This window comes from Aquarana catesbeiana, linkage group LG06 (assembly GCF_042186555.1).
Source record: "Aquarana catesbeiana isolate 2022-GZ linkage group LG06, ASM4218655v1, whole genome shotgun sequence".
Classification (NCBI taxonomy): Eukaryota; Metazoa; Chordata; class Amphibia; order Anura; family Ranidae; genus Aquarana; species Aquarana catesbeiana.
The window spans coordinates 152,687,444-152,706,986 of record NC_133329.1 but is presented as its reverse complement, the minus strand read 5'-3'; the positions used below and the strand labels follow the sequence as shown (position 1 = coordinate 152,706,986).

General features: G+C 45.3%; 1 protein-coding gene across 1 annotated transcript in view; it reads right to left on the bottom strand.

Annotated features, from left to right (window-relative positions):
• The window catches only part of SNN (stannin), a 45,727-nt gene extending 27,490 nt beyond the window's left edge, over window positions 1-18,237 (bottom strand). The window contains exon 1 of the mRNA XM_073591071.1: window positions 18,082-18,237. The gene's annotated coding sequence lies outside the window, so the exon portion shown is untranslated. The remainder of the gene's footprint in view (window positions 1-18,081) is intronic.
• Window positions 18,238-19,543: the final 1,306 nt, after the last annotated feature.

Below are 19,543 nucleotides of genomic sequence, written 5' to 3'. Positions count from 1 at the left end.
GGCTTTTTACCTATTTTGTTAGCATTTAACTAAAGGCTGTAATGTATTTTAATCTGAATTTTATGTGATGGATCAGAACACAATAGTCTAAGTTGGTGAAGTAAAATTAGAAAAATATATACATAAAACTTTTTTTCAGAAATAAAAAACTGATAATTGGCATGTGCGGATGCATTCACCCCCTTTGTTATGAAGCCCATAAAAAGCTCTGGTGCAACCAAATACCTTCAGAAGTCATATAATTAGTGAAATGATGTCCACCTGTGTGCAATCTAAGTGTCACATGATCTGTCATTACATACACACACCTTTTTGAAAGGCCCCAGAGGCTGCAACACCTAAGCAAGAGGCACCACTAACCAAACACTGCCATGAAGACCAAGGAACTCTCCAAACAAGTAAGGGACAATGTTGTTGAGAAGTACAAGTCAGGGTTAGGTTATAAAAAATATCCAAATCTTTGATGATCCCTAGGAGCACCATCAAATCTATCATAACCAAATGGAAAGAACATAGCACAACAGCAAATCTGCCAAGAGACGGCCGCACACCAAAACTCATGGATCGGGCAAGGAGGGCATTAATCAGGGAGGCAGCACAGAGACCTAAGGTAACCCTGGAGGAGCTGCAGAGTTCCACAGCAGAGACTGGAGTATCTGTACATAGGACGACAATAAGCCCTATGCTCCATAGAGTTTGGCTTTATGGCAGAGTGGCCAGAAGAAAGCCATTACTTTCAGCAAAAAAACAAAATGACAGGTTTTGAGTTTGCGAAAAGGCATGTGGGAGACTCCCAAAATGTGTGGAGGAAGGTGCTCTGGTCTGATGAGACTAAAATTGAACTTTTTGGCCATCAAAGAAAACGTTATGTCTGGCGCAAACCCAACATATCACATCACCCAAAGAACACCATCCCTACAGTGAAACATGGTTGTGCCAGCATCATGCTGTGTGGATGTTTTTCAGCAGTCGGGACTGGGAAACTGGTCAGGGTTAAGGGAAAGATGGATGGTGCTAAATACAGGGATATTCTTGAGCAAAACCTGTACCACTCTGTGTGATTTGAGGCTAGGACAGAGGTTCACCTTCCAGCAGGACAATGACCCCAAAGCAACACTTGACTGGTTTAAGGGGAAACATGTAAATGTGTTGGAATGGCCTAGTCAAAGCCCAGACCTCAATCCAATAGAAAATCTGTGGTCAGACATAAAGATTGCTGTTCACAAGTGCAAACCATCTAACTTGAAGGAGTTGGAGCAGTTTTGCAAAGAGGAATGGGCAAAAATCCCAGTGGTAAGATGTGGCAAGCTCATAGAGACTTATCCAAAGCGACTTGGAGCTGTGATAGCCGCAAAAGGTGGCCCTACAAAGTATTGACTTTAGGGGGGTGAATTAGAGGTCGACCGATATGGGTTTTTCTCTGGCCGATGCCGATATTTAGAAATTGCGGTGGCCGATTCTGATATGTGATGCCGATTTTTTTTGGGCCGATATATTTGGCCGATTTTTTTTTTTTTTTTCCCTTCATCTCATAAAATCTAACAGTTAGACCCCTTTCACACTGGGGCGTTTTTCAGGTGCTTTTGGGCTAAAAAGAGCGCCTGTAAAGTGCCTGTAAAACGGCTCCCCTGCAGTCTCAGTGTGATATCCTGAGTGCTTTCACACTGAGGCGATGCGCTGGCAGGATGTAAAAAAAAGTCCTGCAAACGGCATCTTTGGAGCGGTGTATACCACCACTCCTGCCCATTGAAATGAATGCGCACCGCTGCCGAAGCGCCTGCAAAGCGTTTTGGCAGCGGCGCTTCAGGGGCGCATTTAACCCCTTCCTCGGCCGCTAGCTGGGTTATAAGCGCCCCGCTAGCAGCCGAATAGTGCCTCTAAAATGACGGTAAAGCGCCGGTAAAACTAGCAGCGTTTTACCATCAACGCATGCCCGCTCCAGTGTGAAAGCAACCTTAAGTGATACAGAAAATTTTTTACATTTAAACATTAAACAAAACAAACCTCCAATCAGTTCACTTGTATGTATAATTTAGAAGAAAAAAAAAAAAAAAAAACTATCTTAAATATTAAATACACAAAAACAGGTAATCAAAACTTTTGGACGAAAAAAAAAATGGGCTAACTTTACTGCTTAGTTTTTTTTTTTAATTCATTACTGTATTTTTTTTTTTTTAAATTGCGTTTGAAAGACCGCTGCGCAAATACCGCGTGACATAAAATATTGCAACAACCGCTATTTTATTCCCTAGGGTCTCTGCTAAAAAAATATATATATAATGTTTGGGGGTTCTAAGTGATTTTCTAGCAGAAAATACTGGATTTTTACCTGTAAGCAACAAGTTTCAGAAAAGATTTAGTCTTTAAATGGTTAAACTGAGAATTCCTACATGGAGTTCAGTCTATTGATAAAAAAGAACTTGAAGAGATACAATGTATCTTCTTATCAGACTTGGCAGGCTGCCCAGAGGAGGAGAGAAGATAACTTTCAGGCAACTTGCATTGACTCTATTACAGAAGTCATTTGCAAGTCACAGCTGAAGTTACAATCGGCCTTTTTTATCAGCACAATCGCTGATGCCGATTAAGTAAAAAACGCCAAATATCGGCCGATATATCGGTCGACCTCTAGGGTGAATTGTTATGCACATTGACTTTTTCTGTTATTTTGTCCTATTTGTTGTTTGCTTCACAATACATTTAAAAAAAAAAAAAATCTTCAAAGTTGTGGGCATGCTCTGTAAATTAAATTATGCAAATCCTCAAACATTCCATGTTAATTCCAGGTTGTGAGGCGACAAAACATGAAAAATGCCAAGGGGGTGAATACTTTTGCAAGGCACTGTAGGTGACTCAGAGGTATGACCTTTGAGGGCAGACTTGCCATCTTTTAGCTCAGAAGACAACACACATTATCATAAATCTAAACACAGGACACCTTTTCAAAATAGTAGAAGGTCTGTCACCTACATTGTAGACCATGGAATCCCCATCCAAACTATGCTTTGATTAATCAGGGATTGCAGACGGCATGGCAACAGTCTACAAAACTCTTACAATGTTACATTAATTCCACTGTATCAGAATGATGGATCATAGATTTTGTGAGGAATATTGTTGATAAATATTACTGTTGCATTTTAAACCACATTCTCAGTTTCCATCATTTTCTCAGTCATCCTGTGCCCCTAATAGACACAGGGTGACTCAGACATAAGAGATGCACGAGGAGCTGGAACAAGGGTTTCCCAACTTCTCCAAGGGATTCTGAGTTCCACGGGCCCCTGCACAATATGACTCCCATCACACTAGGCATCTGAAGTCCTCCTGTCTTTATTTCTGTGATTTCCGTGCAGCTGGCTACCCAGCAGGCAGGTTCCAATTTCCCGCCTGCGCAGTGAAGCCATTGAGCGACTTTCTCTCTTCCCGACAGGTTGCCATAGCAATGGCGGCGGCGGCAGCGGCAGAAGTCCCTGCCCCATTGCTATAGCAACTCGTCAATCATGACATCCCAGGCCCTTCCAGCTCATCCCTCCTGTTTACAAACACAGCTGGTATAGGCTTGAAGGCCATCCTAGCCCCACCCACAAAAAAAAAAAAAAAATCACGACATCCCGGTCCTCCCATACGCGTCATTTCCTTTCTGGAATTAACGCGAGATTTTGTCACTAGGAGATTCGCAAGGACTCCAGGGTTACATGATGCTGTTATCCCAGGAGCCCTTGCGAATCACCTAGCGATGTAATTGCCTAGCCATGGGGCTGCCAGATGTGCGGCAGAAAAAGGCATTTACACACATAAAAAAAAAAAAAAAACTATTTCCATTGGGAAAAGGATGCTCAAGGGGGAATACCATAGACAGCAAGTATAAAAATGGGTGGAACTTCGCTTTAAGAACATTTAACCAAAAGTGTTCGAAAACATTTGACAATGAGAAAATAGCCCAAGGCAGACCCGATTCCCCTATTTACACATTCCATGTGGATAGGGGAATCCCTCCCATTGAGTTGTGGTATTCTGCCAGAGGGGGGCTTCCCCAACATCACAATACACTGATCAGTGCTGCCAACTATAACCAGCGGCACTGATCATTTGGGAAAAGCCCAGCAGACTAGTTGTGCAGAACGCTCGATTTTTGTTCAACTAGCCTGCCCACGCATGGATCTAAATTCTTCTGATCCCTTCTAAATCGGCTGAATTTCGATCCATGTATGGCCTGCTTAAAACTATAGGCTAAAATCATAGGTTAAAATAGGCTAAAATCATTCGACCACAAGATGAAACATGAGGACAACCTCTGCTAAGTGTATGGAGATTCCTGTGCTCACTGCTGACAGTAATGAATCGGGCTTTGCAGAGAGGGAAATGCTATACACAATTGATACCATGGGGGTTATTTACGAAAGGCAAATCCACTTTGCACTACGAGTGCACTTGGAAGTGCAGATGCTTTAAATCTGAGGGGTAGATCTGAAATGCGGGGAAGCTCTTCTGATTTTATCATCCAATCATGTGCAAGCTAAAATGCAGTTTTTTATTTTTCTTGCATGTCCCCCTCAGATCTTCAGCGACTGCACTTCCAAGTGCACTTGTAGTGCAAAGTGGATTTGCCTTTAGTAAATAACCCCTTATGTCAGAGACAGAACTGCATTGTTTACCATAGGGCCCTTTCATACTGATGTGTTTTTCCTGCATTTCTATCTTGCAACCTTCACACCACTGCGCTGCAGGTGCGGTTTAAAAAGTCCTGCACACTGCATCTTTGCAGCGGTTTTCAAAACCACACCAACCAAAAATGCAGCTCTCCTTTCAAGTGAATAGCAAATATGCATCAAAGGATTTAGCAGTGACATCATCACGCCCGCTGAGTTGGCAGTGCTGTGCGATATGCTTGTCATACTGGGTTTTTTTTTTGGGGGGGGGGGTTTAACACCCACTTAGTTTATTAATAAATGTTTTTTAAACGGTGCATCACTATGGGTTTTCATTGCTCTTTCCTGGGTATGTGTTTTTTCTGCTGAGACCGGTATAGGAGGAGCGACCCAGTGACCAGTTTTGGGGCAGGAGAGAGGCTTGAGGCTTGCTGAGGTGAGAGAGGAAGAGAGCTGGAGCCATCCATCCATCCATCCTTGTGGGACCTGTCATCTTTTAGACCTTTTGATTGTGAAGTCTAAGGATTTGGTAGGCGGCATTATAATCACTTGGTGATTGGTGCATAGCAGCTGCATGAAGATTTTGCACACTTTTGGTGCACTTTATTATATTTAAGTGTGATTATCAGTTAGAGTGCTACAGTCAGGATTTTTACTTTGCCACCTTCATTTAATTTGATTTGTCAAGAGCGGGTTGAGCATGACATGTCCATTTTTCCCAGGTGTAAACAACCAGAAAACACACTGGAAATGCATATAAAATGCTACAGAGATGTGTGAAAGTAGGCTTAGGTGATCATAGATTTCAGTCCAGTAAACTTGTCAAACTGAGTTCTGTCTTTGCAACACTGCATCAGTTCTGTACAGCAGTTCACTCTATGCAGTAGCTGCTTCATTACACTGTCAGTGGTGAGCCCAGAACGTCCATACACTTTGTACACAGTGTAGAGGTCCACCTCATATGATTTCCTCTTCTGGTCAAATATTCTTAAAGTGGTATTAAACCGAAAAAACAAAAATGTAATATAAAAGACAAGGAAATTCCTCAAACATGGGGCGGGGCTTTAAAGGTTCCTGACTATAAAAGAATCAATTTTCATTCAAAAAAATCATTAGAATACCATATCTTTGTAATATTGTTTACCTTTATTGTACTATCATCAATACTGGGATCAGAAGCCTTGGGACCACCAACCACAAGCAATGAAAATGGATTATCTTTTATAGTTTCACATTACCTGAAGCGGGGCATTTGGAACCCCATGAAACACATTGTGATAAAGTGCAAATCCTCAATTCCAGAGCCATTCTAAACCTATGTACTACCCAGTTCTAGCAATAACATAGTGGTGTATACTAGGGTGGGAACACTGATGATAAACAAACTTATTTGTAAAATTTCTATGCATTATAGGTTTGTGGATATAATAGCAGCCATGTTGGGGGGGGGGGGTATATTTTTATATAAATGGATGGAGTTTTAATGTTATTTTATATGCATTGTCAGGAATCTTTAAATTTCCATGTTCAAAGAATTTTCTTTTCTTGCATTTGTAATTTTAGGCATGATGGTAATTTACATATATTTGGTTAAAAAATGCAGTATACTGCAGGTAACCATCCCTACATGTGGTGGCTGCATTAGTTTTCTTTTAGGCTTTTTTCCCTGTTTTCACCTGGTGATCTGGCCAGTAACGCACCTCCTGTATTAGGCTCCAGGCACACCAGACTTAAAAAAAAAAAAAAAACATCTGTTCTCTCTGGATTAAAAAATGCTCATATAGAGCATTTTTTGTATAAAAGTTTAGACTAGTTTAGGAGAGTTTCACATTTTTTTCTGCCTCCAAGTTCCAATCAGAAATTCAAACCAGAAGGGTTTTGGTTTTTTTTTTTTGCACCGAAAACTCAAAATATGCCTCTTAACCGCTTCAGCCCCAGATTTTACCCCCTTCCTGACCAGAGCACCTTTTGCGATTCGGCACTGCCTCGCTTTAACTGACAATTGCGTGGTCATGCAATGTTGCACCCAAAGAAAATTGACGTCCTTTTTTCCCCACAAATAGGGCTTTCTTTTGGTGGTATTTGATCACCTCTGAGGTTTTTATTGTTTGCGCTATAAAACAAGAAAAGAGCGACAATTTTGAAAACAAAAACGCAACATTTTGTACCTTTTGCTATAATAAATATCCCCCAAAAATATATAAAAAAAAACTATTATTATTTTCCTCAGTTTAGGCTGATATGTATTCTTCTACATATTTTTGGTAAAAAAAAAAAAAAAAAAAAAAAAAAAAAGCGCAATAAGCGTATATTGATTGGTTTGCGCAAAAGTTATAGCGTCTACAAAATAGGGGATAGTTTTATGGCATTTTTATTATTAATTTTTTTTTTTAGTAATGGCGGCAATCTGTGATTTTTATCGGGACTGAGACGTTATGGTGGACACATTGGACAATTCTGACACATTTTTGGGACCATTGGCATTTATACAGCAATCAGTGCTATAAAAATGCATTCATTACTGCAAAAATGTCACTGACAGGGAAGGGGTTAACACTAGGGGGCGATCAAGGGGTTGTGTTCCCTAACTGAAGGGGGAGGGGACTGTGTAGGGAAGATGACAGATCGCTGTTCATGTATGAACAGACGATCTGTCTGTTCTCCCCTCAGAGAACCAGAAACTCTGTTTACACACACAGATCCCGGTTCTCCGTGAGTCTGCCGCAATCGCGGGAACACGGCGGTGATCGTCGGGCACTCGCATCAGCTCCATGGGCGAGCAGCGGGCGCCCCTAATGGCCACAGGCGAAGGGACGCAACATAACGTCGCTTCACCCAGCTGTGCCATTCTGCCGCAGTACAACTGTGGTGGCTGGTCGGCAAGTGGTTAACATCCTAATGTGCATGGACACATAGGATAACATTCTACAGGCAAAACACAAAACTCCTGCAGAAGCAAAGTTTTTAAGCCAGTGTGCATGGAGCCTTAGAGTGCCCCCACTCTGGATGAAGGAGCACATTTGGACAGCAGCATTGTCAGTCTGGGGGGAGGGAAGGGTTAGTTGTACTAGCAGATTCAATACACTAATAAATTGAAGCCAAACTCCAGCTAACACTTTATAAGCATTTACAGCAACTGGTTTGTTCCTTTTGGGGTAAAGGTTTTACATAAAGAAATAAGGGCTGGCCATTGTAAGCACTCCTGCCCGTGGTAAATGGTTTGTCTTATTCCTGTAAACATTTGAACAGAGCTTGTTCTGTTTAAAAACAGACTTACTGGCTGGATCAACAGATGAAAATACAATAAAGAAAGCCTAAAAAAAAGGAAAAAAAAGACATCACATCTAAGCACTGGTAAACTGCTATATAATAAAGGTTTGCTTTCGAGTATACTATGGCTTTTTTTCTCCTAGTATGGTATGTTAGGGAATGTCACATTCACCCTGTGAAAGGCAATAAATGGAAACAGACATATTACAAATATTCTGGGTGTTATTTGTGAATTTGCACAAATGCTGGGACAACCACAAAGCAATTTTTTATACATAGACCCCAATGTGTATGATCGATTTATAATGTTAAAAGAAAGCACAGAAAGAAAGAAAAGTCTGAAGCTATACAGGATCCTGGAGGGCAGAACATTTGTAGCATCCTCATAGGCCCTGGTGATTCTGTCCTCATCTACCACTGATATTTTAGACCACATTTCTTTCATGTTCTTATGTACAGAGAACAGTCCTTTGTAGTCAGATCTTTCCTGGAGATTCTCCTCCTATTTCATGTTAAATCACAATGGCCCGATTCCAGACCAAGAGCAAATGGATGTTAGAGAAGCCAGCATCAAAGTATCCGATATCCTTAGCTCACATCACTGGCAGAAGGAACACTCATTCCCCTACAGATTTTGATTAGATCCTGAGGATATCCTGCACCATCTCCAGACAACCCACCCTATAAACTACTTATCTGTCAGTATACAATAGGTTTTAAAGCCTTATTGACCTTTCCAGTTAAAGTGGTTCTAAAGACATTCTATGCATGAAGATAAAAAGCCTTCTGTGTGCAGCAGCCCCCCCCCCCCATACTTACCTGAGCCCCATGCACGAGAACCTCGGCTGTCCAGGACTCTCTATTCTGACTGGCTGAGACAGCAGTGGGCGTCATTCGCTCCCGCTGCTGTCAAAGTCAGTGAGCCAATGAGGAGAGAGGGGGGCAGGGCTGAGCCACGGCTCTGTGTCTGAATGGACATACAGAGTAGCGGCTTGGCATGGGTGCCCCCCTAGCAAGCTGCTTGCTGTAGAGGCACTTGGCAGGAGAGAGGGGCCAGGAGCATCAGCGAGGGACCAGAGAAGTGAAGGATCTTGGCTGCTCTGTGCAAAACCATTACACAGAGCAAGTGAGAGCCGGTTCACACAGGGGCGACACGACTTGCAGGTCGCCTCACCAAGGCGACCTGCACACGACTTCAGCGGCGACTTGCAAAATGACTTCTGTATAGAAGTCAATGCAAGTCGCCCCAAAAATACTACAGGAACCTTTTTCTAAGTCAGAGCGACTTGCGTCGCTCCTATTAGAACGGTTCCGTAGTACATAACGGGACGCGACTTGTCAGGCGACCTAGACGCCTGACAAGTCGCCCCTGTGTGAACCGGCACTAAGTATAACACGTTTGTTATTTTTAAACCAAAAAAAAACAAAAAACACAAGACTTTAATATCACTTTAGCCCCTGTGGCTGCTTTAGAACGAAAACTAAGACAAATAAACTTGTTTCGTTTTCATGCACCTGAATGTATTTAGCCAACCTGACCTCGCAAGTTACAATCCGATTGTATGATCTCCTGTAGATCTACCAACAAGGGCCTGCCTGATTGAATAGAATAATGGGATTTTTGACTTACTGTAAAATCAATTTCTCTGAGTTCATTGACAGACACAGCGCTCCATTATTCAGAACCATAGGGTTATATCGCCCCCTACAGGAGTAGGACACTAGGAAGAAAAAAAGACTTGGCTACGCCTATGAGCAGTCCTAGGTGATATACACCGCCCTCTCTGCTATAGGCCTTCAGTTTAGTAACAAACAGTGTCAGAAGCATCAAAACTCCTTAGTGGGGTGGGTTGCTGTGTCTGTCCATGAAATGGATTTTACGGTAAGTCAAAAATCCCATTTTCTTATTCGTTTATTGACAGACACAGCGCTCCATTATTCAGAACCATAGGAATGTCCCAAAGCAATGCCAAACATGAGGGGTGGGACAACGAAAAATCCCAAGGCTAATACAAGAGCCAACCAGGTAACAGGAGCTCACCACAGAAACAAACTGGAGCCCAACCTGAACAATACCCCTTCAAGAGGGAATTAACCCTCTAAACAGCAGCCTGCAACAACTTGCGGCCAAAAGAAGCATCCTCAGATGCCAGCACAGCCACGTTGTAGAGTTTTGTGAAAGTGTACACCGACGATCAAGTGGCTGCCTTGCAAACCAGCACAGGTGACGCCTGATGATGGAAGGCCCAAGAAGCAATAAGCAACCAAGTAGAATGTGCCGTAACAGGGAAAGGAAGAACCCAACCCTTGATAGAATAGACCAGAGTCATCAACTGTCTGAGCCATCTAGAAAGGTCGCAGAAGAAGCAGACAGACCCTTTTTTTGGCCCGTCTGGGATCACCAACAGTGAGTCTGATCTTCGAAAAGGCTCTGTGACTGCCAAATACACCCAAATCGCCCAAACACATCCAGGGCATGTAGGGTGAATCCCTTAGGACATTTTTAACTGGGACACAAGAAAGGCAATACAACGTCCTTAATCAAAAGGAATCAGAGGAGGGAACCATGGACAAGGGCGAAGAACCACTTCATCTTTGTGGATCACCAGGTTAGAAGTATGACATGGTAAAGCCTACAGTTCCGACACTCTGCGAGCAGAGGTGATAGCAACCAAAAAAGCCACCACCTGGGACAGAGCAAGCAGAAGAACCTCACGAATATTTTCAAAGGGAGGCTCCTGTAGAACCGAACGCACCAAGAGTAGATCCCACGGTGGTAGAAGCGACCGCCCAGGTGGAGGTAGATGTCGAACCCCTTGATTAAAGAGTATGCATCAGGGAGTGCGAGACCAGGGGACGCCAAAGAAAACCGCCAAGGCCGACACCTGGCCCTTGATGGTACTCAAGGCCAAGTTCTGATCAACCACCCCATGAAGGAATGTCAAAATCCGAGCCACCGAGAAAGAACGAGGGTAAATGGTAAGCACCTCACACCAGGATATGTATGCTATCCATGTCCGGTGGTAAATTTTCCCAGAGGAAGGCTTCCTAGCCTTCAGCAGCGTTGTAACTTCAGCACCTGGTTCATAACAGCCAGGCCTTCAAAAAAAAAAAAAAAAAAAAGCGACTGAAGCAGGATGGAAGAGCCCATGGGACAGTAGAACCTCCCTGAGAGGCAGTCGCCAAAGGACGTCAGCAACCAAGCACACCAGGTCAGCGTACCAAGAGCAACAAGACCACGCGGACCCACTAGAATGACCGGAATCCCTTTGGCCTTGATCCTGCACAAAAGCCGGACCAGAATCTTGAGGAGGAGAGGCGTAGATCTGACTATACCGGCCCCACCAGAGGAGCCCGTGACCTTGCCAGAAACCTCAATATTGTTCAGTTAAGCAAGGACGCCAACATGGCTACCTCCGGAGTGCCCCATCGGAGACATATCCGATGAAACATGTCCTGGTGAAGGGACCACCCTGTGGACCAACACTAGCCGACTGAGGCAACCGCCTGCCATTTTTGCCATTTTTCCACTCCTAGAATGCATACGGCGGAGAGGGCCAGAACAAGGCGTTCTGCCCATCAGAGGATGCTGGCTACTGTCAGGGCTGCCAACACTCTTCATTCCGCCCTGTGATTGACATAGACCACAGTCCGACTGGATCAGCAGCCGGAGCCCCCAAAGTCGACCTCCATGATTCATACATAGTCTGATCGCTCGAAGTCCCAAGATACCGATCGGCATGTCCAGATTCCTCCAGCGTCCAATGACCCTGAGCAGAACCCAGTCCCAGGACACCTCCCCACCCAGACAGACTGGCATTGGTGGTGACCACTGTCCAATACAAGGGGAGAAAGGATGTGCCCTGCCAAAATCCTGGAGAGCGAAGCCACCAGACCAGGGACCCCCGGTTTTCTGGCTCAGCCGAATCTGATAGCCCAGAGACCTTGGGCGCTTTACGCCAGGATCTCACTTGAAAGGAGCTTATATGGAACTGTGCAAATGGAACCACCTTGAAGGTAGATACCATCAGGCCCAACACCCACATGCAGGACCGCTGGGAGGCCCACCTGCGAGACAACAGTAGTTGAATGTGCAAAGTCCAGGAGCAAGGGGAAGAGAGATGCCGCTCTAGGAAGGTTATCTGGAAATTTAGCTCTCCTCAGAACAGGAACAGCAGGTGCTGGCTAAGAGTAGGTAATTGGATGAAGGGAAGATTCTGGACAGCCGTACTCAAAATCAAATGCCTTTATTAAAAACACTGACGCGTTTCACACTATCAAAAGTGCTTATTCATAGCTATGAATAAGCACTTTTGAAAGTGTGAAATGCGTCAGTCCTGTGATCCGTTGTTTGCTGTGGCTTGTTCTTTTTGGATTACAACCTCCTTATTTTAATAAAGGCATTTGATTTTGAGTGCGGCTGTCCAGAATCTTCCCTTCATCCAACAGTAGTTAAAACTCAACATGCAACTCAGGCCCAGATAATCCAATTTTCTGCAAGGAGCCAGAGCAGACTTCAGGTAGTATAGAAGCCAACTGAAAACTGAGGTCTGTATAGCGAGCTACGTCGCCCTTCAGGGTAGCTGAGGACTCTGCTCGCAGAAGATCATCAAAGCAGCACAGGACCGCAATCCCTCGCTGATGTAACCACACCAGAACTGGGGCCAACACCTTTGTGAGTACGGGAGGGGTGGAGGCGAGACCAAAATTCAACACTGCAAGCTGAAAATGCTCTTTTCCCACAGTAAAATGGAGGAAGTGTTGGTGTTGGGCACATATTGAGTGCGTAAATAAGCATCCGTGACATTGACCAAAGCCCGAAAGTCCCCATGATGAAGGGACGCCACCAACGTGCGAATGGACTCCCTTCTGACCTTCTGTACCCACTGGAACCGGGACAAGCACACCCTGAAGCAACAGGGCTTGCACAGCCCAAAAGAGAACTGCCCATAGTCCGATGACAGACGCCAATTGGAAGGAAAAAACCCTTTTCGGGGTTCAAGGCCAGAACACTAGGACATAGGTGATGGCATGCCTTCATGCTGAAGGGGCCTTGCCTGTAAGCCTAGGGAGCCCCGCTCTTGGCCCGCCAGACCAGGTCCATTGCGTGCCGAGAAGGACCGCATCCGATACGAGGCCCTTTTCCCCCCCATTTCAGACTGTGGAAGACATTTACACTTTCCTCCTGTGAGACTCGTAATGATGTCATCCAGGATAGCCCCAAACAGACAATTGTCTTGAAAAGGTAACCCAGTCAGAGCTTTTTTTAGAAGCCCAGTCCGCAGACCAACACTTAAGCCCCAATACATGTCTAAGCACCACTGCAGAAACAGAGAGCTCAGCAACCAAGAGAACTGCGTCCAAGAGGCATCGCAGACAAACTGCAGATCAACTGGTCCGCCAACTCAGCAAAAGCAGAGGGAATCTGCTCCCCCTCCAGGTATGTCAGCCGGATCCTTAAAACCGGAGACTTCTCTACCAGAATCATGGTCGCCTTGCGCAACCTAGAGACAGGGGGATCCACTACTGGTGGAATAGACCACTCTTTAAAGGAGGGACCCCACAAGGGGTTTCTCACAGCGAAGCGTCTTTGGACCCACAAAGGGACGCTTTGGACACTCCCAGTCTTTACAAATATTCCAAAATAGGAGGGCAAAGGGAATGCTTTTGCCATACGAGACAGTTTATGGATGCCAAGGGGACCGGCACCTCCGCCACGGCCACAGCTGCATCCTCTATCTTTAAAGTTTCCCACACAGATGTAATAAGGGAAACAACCAGCACCTTCTTGTGCACCACTGCAGTTGTGGAGGAACAACCTCACTATCTGACAGGACAGGGAGTGTGGCCACCAACCCCGCAAGGCAGGCCACATCCATGACGGCAGAGCCAGACATAGGATCAGTCGAGACCGATGAGGCAGGGGAGGGCAGGGTGGCGCCATTTACTAGCCTATATGCCCAAGCGCCACCTGTGAAAACGCAAACACAGGGGTGCTGCCAACTGAGACCTCCGCCGCCTTGGGCCCCGCACAGGGATGTCACTGAGGTCCCACACGGGGGACTTCGACCAAGGCCCCGCACAGGGGGCGCTGACCAAGGCTCCTCACAAGGGGCACCGGCCGAGACCCCGCACTGAGGCGCCTACTGATACAACGCACAGGGGGCACCATTGGACCCCTAACAGGGGCACTGGCTGAGACCCTGCACAGGGGGCACCTATGGATACCCCGCACAGAGAGCACCACTGGACCCCTCACAGGGGGCATTGGCTGAGACCCCACACAGGGGACACCACTGGGCCCTTCACAGGGGGCACTAGCTGAGGCCCCTCACCCACCCAACCATCCAGCAGGTGCCAAGGTGTACCCCCCATAGTGACAACCCTGGAGGGGGGGTGGACAGAGTGTCGAAGCACCTAAGCCAGAGGCCTGGGCCTCACCCGGGGAAGGGGGGTTGTGGAGGAGAACCCCAGAGGAACCAACCACCCCAGCTAGTACCCGCGCCCCACACCACTCCAGGGAAGGAGAGGAGGGGGCCCCTTACTTACCACTTCAGCGAGTGCGCGGGTAACGCTTCCAGACAGATCCTCCTCGCCACCGAAGTGGGGGGCTGTCTGCCAAGAGGAAAGCTGTGACACAGGCTGAGACTCAGTTGTATGCGACCTCGTGAGATGTTTAACTCACAGGGCCAGCCCCCGTCCAGTGGAGCTATGTCATGGCCGACCTAGTGCACAGGCTGCGCTCGCCAGACTGGGGAGACCACTGTAACTTACTGTCCAGCCTGTCGCCCAGTCCGGCAGTTGATTGCAGATCTCACAGGAAAAAATCCAAGAGAAAATAAGTAGTTTAAAAAGCAAAAACAAAAAAATTGCCAGGACCAGAGATCCCAGAAGGGAACTAGGTCCTTACTCCTGACTAGGCAGAAAAAAAAACTGAAGGCCTATAGCAGAGAGGTGGGTGTATATCACCTAGGACTGCCCATAGGCGTAGACAAGTTTTTTTTCTGCCTAGTGTCCTACTCCTGTAGGGGGCGATATAACCCTATGGTTCTGAATAATGGAGCTCTGTGTCTGTCAATGAACGAAAGAGAAAGGTAGCTCTTCATATTACAGTTTTAGTAAATCTAAAGCTGACTGTACAGTGTACGGAGACCATTAAACTGAAGGTCCAATTGGGTTTTAACACCAAAATAAGCATCTTCTTTTAAAGTGGTATTAAATCTAAAAACAAAAATGTATTCTATTGTTGTAAAGTTCCTTATCCTGGGGTTATAACTGAGAATTGAGCCTCATAACGGCTGTGAACGACACAATCACACCAGAGAGTAATGTTTCAATGCTGCATACAATATACATGCTGCTGTGAACTGCTGGGGGGATGTGTGGTCCTAAGGCTGATGTCAGGCGGGTGAGACAGCGACAGGATCACTAAAGAGGCGTCCTGTCTGTCTCTACAGAATGTCTCCCTCTGTATAGAGATGCAGAGGAATGTTGCTGGCCTGGATGCCGCTGAGTCTCTTGCTAGTGATGGGAACGCCGTCTCACTGCCTTAGCTACAGAGGGAGCCATTCTATAGGGACAAACAGGCCAGAAAACTTGGCAGTGGCAAAGTTGCCTATCTGACATCAGCCATGTCACATTGGCCACATTTTACAACAGACTTTTTATAGCAAAAGAAACATGCAATGTCTACCAGTCTTCTGCGGCATATAAACTGAGCTGCACATACATTGGTGGATGGTTCATGTGTTCCGGGATTAAAGTGGATGTAAACCCGATTCATGAAATCTGACCTGGGCACATCTATCTGTAGTGTTTACTTATCTCTCTCCAAGGCTCTAGGTCCTGTATCTTTCTGCTGCTCTGTTCTTCTGTTATCAGCACGATATCATGACAAGTTCTGACACAGGAGATAAAAGCAGCCGGAAATTTGTGTCGGGAGGGAACTTAGAGCTAGATTAGCAGAGAGCTGGTCAATTCACAGCACAGCTCTGCAAGTTCCTTCATTCCTATGCCTATGTGGAGGGGGAGGGGTGCCTTTAGCCCACACTCCCCTCCCACTGCTGGAACAGGAATAAAGATTTGTAACACGATCTGCACTTTCCAAAAAGTGTAGAAAGCTGAAAACAGCAGATATACAAGTAAAACTTAAGTAGGAAGATTTGTTTCATCTCTGTGTATCCTCTGAGATTGTTCACTTCACTGGTTATATGTGAGGGTTTACCTCCACCTTAAAGTGATTGTAAAGGTTTTTTTTTTTTTTTTTTTTACATAACCAACATGTTATACTTACCTGCTCTGTGCAAGGGTTTTGCACAGAGCAGGCTTGGTCCTGCTCTTTTGGGGTGCCACATTGGCGCTCCTGGCTCCTCCTCTTTATAGAGTGGCCCCACGGAGTGCCGCTTTCCATGGGGGCACCCATGCGGGCATTAAGGTGAAAAACCTTGAAACTTTACAACCCCTTTAATGACGCCTGTGCAGGAGTGATGTCATCCTGTGTCTGCCAATGGAGATGCCTGCATACTGGCTACTGAAGAGAAGATGTCGGCGAGGGACCCAGACCATTGGAGGAGTAAGTATAGTGCCTTAAGCTGCAAAGGCAGCCAGACAGGGTTGTACACTTGCTGCGTCTTGATGCTTTGCGGCAAGAATTATTGTACTGCCTGCAGAACACGACCCATTCAAATGAACAACCACTGGGTGTAATGCATATGGTTGTGGTGTGCTTGTGCGGACGTTTGGGGGTTCAAACAGGCAGTGAGAAGGCAAAATATCAGCTGTCAATCAGTCTCTGGAAAGCGAACTACTACAGATCGTTCTTCGGAGAGCACTGCTTATGTAAAGGAGCCCCAATAGAGATTTGTACCTAGTCATTGGATCACATAACCACTAGTGATCTGTCGCTGCTGTGGGTTAAACCAGAGCTACACCACGAGGTCACTGAGCTCTACTACAAACCATTCTCCTTTACTGATCAGTATCCATACAGGTGATCACAGAGTGACGGACACTGCTCCCACCCAATCACTGAGCGGCTGACATACAAGTCACTATACATGTAATCAATCCCATAGAAAATAAAATAAATGGGATTCCCTCAGCGAGAAATCATAAAAAAAAAGGGGAGAGGATCACTGCAAATAAGTCATTAACAACATGATCCCCAACAGTGGCAGTAGAGACTCCATTGAGTGAGATCCCCTCCTGTGTGCACTGTTATCTGAGGGGCCAGGAGACACTGTGAATGACATTCACCATGGGGCACCCAGGGAACATCTCTCCTTCAATGACACCACCCGACACCATACAGTGTGGATCAGCCTACACATCATATACAGGACTATAGATTATATATCATATAGAGGACCATACTCTTCATATACAGGACCCTATATATCATATAGAGCACTATACTCTTCATATACAGGACCCTATATATATAAAATATAGAGGACCATACTCTTCATATACAGGACCCTATATATCATATAGAGCACTATAGTCTTCATATAAAGGACCCTATATATATAAAATATAGAGGACCATACTCTTCATATACAGGACCCTATATATCATATAGAGGACTATACTCTTCATATACAGGACCCTATATATATAAAATATAGAGGACTATACTCTTCATATACAGGACCCTATATATATATAAAATATAGAGGACCATACTCTTCATATACAGGACCATACTCTTCATATACAGGACCCTATATATATATATATATATATATCATATAGAGGACTATACTCTTCATATACAGGACCCTATATATCATATAGAGGACCATACTCTTCATATACAGGACCCTATATATATATATATATATCATATAGAGGACTATACTCTTCATATACAGGACCCTATATATATATAAAATTTAGAGGACTATACTCTTCATATACAGGACCCTATATATATATACAATATAGAGGACTTTACTCTTCGTATACAGGGCCATATATATATATAAAAAATATAGAGGACTATAGTCTTCATATTTGTGACCATGGAGAGTCCCCTGACAGGCAGGCAATGCCAGGTTGGGGGAAGGGTCACTGCCATGCACCGTGGGCAAATGGTAGCCTGGCACACCGTCATTGCCCAGACACACACAAGGGTTAAATGTCTGTGGAGAAGGCTCACCCTGTCAGACTTCCGGTCCCGGAGCCGTTCTCCCGGCCGCCCGCTCAGCGCTGCTCTGGGTTCGGGCTGCAGAATGGCATCCTCCCAGCACACCACAGCCCAGCCCGCTCCGTCATTTGCATAACGGTGCCCCTTATATATAGGTTTTGGTGACGTTAGCAGAAGCTGGCGGCCAATGGAATCTCCGCAATTAGGACTAACACAGCAACAGCTGAAAGGGGGAGAGGGTGGGGGCACCTAGCAACAAGGAGACTGTTGAGGAGGTCACGTGAGTGAGGGGCCCGGTGACGCGGGTGGAGTATGAGGGGGGGGATTTAAAATAACGGTGTCACCTTCCAGAGCCGACACCACGGACATTGTCCTGAGTGTGAGCCATGTACAGAGCAGGCTAGGATGGGAAGAAGAATTTATTATCCTACCTCCTCCTTAGTTATAGAAGTAGAACTTCCCAAGTACATCGCCACGGTCTATGTCCAGTCTATGGTCACGTAAACCTGGGGTTTGGATTTTTATAGGACGAATACTGTACTGATGAAATTGAACCTTATAACTAACAGAAAAAAATTTCCAACACGTCTCTTCAGAAATGTTCATCTGAACAGTCCATATCGGCTCTCCAAAACAGTGTAATAATAAGCAGAAAATCAAACGATTGTTCCCAATATAAAAATAAAAGTGTTTGTAAAGGATTTTTTTTAATAACAAACTTGTTATACATACAGTATCTCACAAAAGTGAGTACACCCCTCACCCTCACATTTTTGTAAATATTTTATTATATCTTTTCATGTGACAACACAGAAGAAATGACACTTTGCTACAATGTAAAGTAGTGAGTGTACAGCTTGTAGAACAGTGTAAATTTGATGTCCCCTCAAAATAACTCAACACACAGCCATTAATATCGAAGCCGCTGGCAACAAAAGTGAGTACACCCCTAAGTGAAAATGTCCAAATTGGGCCCATAGTGTCAATATTTTGTGTGGCCACCATTATTTTCCAGCACTGCCTTAACCCTCTTGGGCATGGAGTTCACCAGAGCTTCACAGATTGCCACTGGAGTTCTCTTCCGCTCCTCCATGACGACATCACAGAGTTGGTGGATGTTAGAGACCTTGCGCTCCTCCACCTTCTATTTGAGGATGCCCCACAGATGCTCAATAGGGTTTAGGTCTGGTGACATGCTTGGCCAGTCAATCACCTTTGCCCTCAGCTTCTTGAGCAAGGCAGTGGTCGTCTTGGAGGTGTGTTTGGAGTCTATTTATGTTGGAATACTGCCCTGCGGCCCAGTCTCTGAAGGGAGGGGATCATACTCTGCTTCAGTATGTCACAGTACATGTTGGCATTCATGGTTCCCTCAATGGACTGTAGCTCCCCAGTGCCGGCAGCACTCATGCAGCCCCAGACCATGACTCTTCCATCACCATGCTTGACTGTAGGCAAGACACACTTGTCTTTGTAC